The sequence below is a fragment of the Triticum dicoccoides genome, chromosome 1B, assembly GCF_002162155.2.
Source record: "Triticum dicoccoides isolate Atlit2015 ecotype Zavitan chromosome 1B, WEW_v2.0, whole genome shotgun sequence".
NCBI lineage: Eukaryota > Viridiplantae > Streptophyta > Magnoliopsida > Poales > Poaceae > Triticum > Triticum dicoccoides.
The window spans coordinates 24,638,795-24,641,046 of NC_041381.1; positions in this window are offsets into that span (position 1 = coordinate 24,638,795).

The following is a 2,252-nucleotide window of genomic DNA, read 5'->3' on the forward strand; positions in this document are numbered from 1 at the left end:
CCAACGCCGGATTCAGGGGATCTCAACCCGGTCAAGGAACCATACGGCCTGAACAAAGTCCTGGACAGATTGTGCCAAATTCATGGCACTTCCGACAAACCTGCAAATCACACCCACGGAGAATGTTGGGTCTTCAAGGAGGCCGGCAAGTTAAACGCCGAACATAAGGGAAGGGAAACACCAAGCGAAGACGAGGATGAGCCTCGCCAGCCGAACACTAGGGGCCAGAAACAATTCCCACCGGAATTCAAAACGGTAAACATGGTACACGCAACTCACACAGAGTTCGTAGCCCCCAATCTAATCCCTGGACAACTCACACGATCACTTTTGATCACAGGGACCATCCGGCTGGTATCCGGCACGGAGGATCGGCTGCCTTGGTTCTCGACCCAATAATCGATGGATACCATCTCACTCGTGTCCTAATGGACGGCGACAGTAGTCTTAATTTGATATATTAAGACACCATCCGCAGGATGGGGATAGACCCATCCAGAATAAATCAAAACAACGCCACATTCAATGGAGTAATTCCAGGCATCGTGGCCCATTGTTGGGGATCCCTCGTGTTAGAAGTAACATTCGGTTCTCCTGACAACTTCAGACGCGAGAACTTACTCTTCAACATCGCTCCCTTCAGCAGCGATTATCATGCATTGCTTGGAAGACCGGCCTTCGCTTGCTTTAATGCAATACCGAACTATGCCTACCTTAAACACAAGATGCCCGGTCCATGCGGCGTCATCACAGTTAATGGAAACACATAACAGTATGCGGCAGTTCCCACTGCCAGACTCTAGGCGGCCTCTCCCACCGGAACGCATGACCGGTCATCAAGACCACGGACACGGTTAGACGAGTCCAATACACCATTTTTACAATGGCTCGGATAAACCTGAGTCAGGGGCCGTACATGTGTCCCCATAAATAATACGAGGGGCTGCAAACATATAACACAAGCCCACAATTCGGCTCGCCTCGTTAACAGGCCGGATCTCGAACATCCCTCAAGCATAACTAACTTTTCGCACGTTTTCTTTTTCGTTCTTACAGACACCACTAGTGCGACAGCCTTCCAGGATATAGCACAATGGAGACACAGGCGCAGACGTGCAGCAGGGCACCGCCCACATGTTTCTCTTTAGATTAAGCCCCTGCGTAAACCTTTTTTACTGTCTCTTGTTGCTCAACGTCCCACCGGTATTTCATACACCTGTACAGGACACTGGCGTTGTAGGCTTTTTGTTTGCCACGACAGATCAATGCGCGTACCTGGAATCACAGGGTCAAGGGCATTGTTTAGCCCAATATATTTATATATTTTATAAAGTCCGAATACCTTCGGGAGTGTTCGGCGTTATGAGTTTGGCCTTATATGCATCAGCTCCGAAGCATGTCTTTGGTCAAATGTTGTGTTAGCCCGGCTCCTGGGTTTGCTGCCTTATGTTCCGTTATATCGGCTAAGGCGGCCAAAGGAGAACTACTGCGATTGTGCCCTGGATATTCCAGATGAGCACCTCAGTAGAGAAAGCCGAAAACTGACTGTCATGATATAGCGAGACTGGTCAACCACTTGAGGACTCATCGAAATCTATAGGATTCCTCCGCGTTAACGAAGGACTGGTCTACCGGTCAAGTACGCGCACCGTATCCGGACGCACGTGGAAGTACCAGGGGCTATATAGTAGCCCCACCTTTCAACTCCTAGGGCTAAGCGAAAGTGTTACAACTATATAGTCCGGTTGCCTGGTTCGACGTGCGATCATGTCCTTAATGGACCAAGACGTTGGATCAAGTGTGTTCATGCATATTTCTCTCGAACACCCCCGCATTATGCGCGTGGGGGCTGAAGCCAACGACTGCTAACTTTCACGATTATATGCATATATAAACAGCCGCACAGGAGACACTATAATACTTACAGGCAAAAATATACAAAAAAGCAGCCTCCATAATTGAACACATAGTTGTTTACAATTTCATCACTCAAACATGACATTCTTGGAGCACTGGGCCTCTATTATACGAGCACCTTCTATAACCTGCTCAAAATAGTGCTCGGATGGGTCTTGGCTTCCGGCCGAACCCCGGGTTGCAATGCAGGTGGCCTCCATATCCGCCCAGTACGTTTTCACGCCGGCAAGAGCCATCTGCGCACCCTCTATGCACGCCGATCTCTTCATTGATAAAACTGTGCCCTGGCGCCAAATAATCGTTGCACCAGACCAAAGTAACTGTCAGGCTTCGGT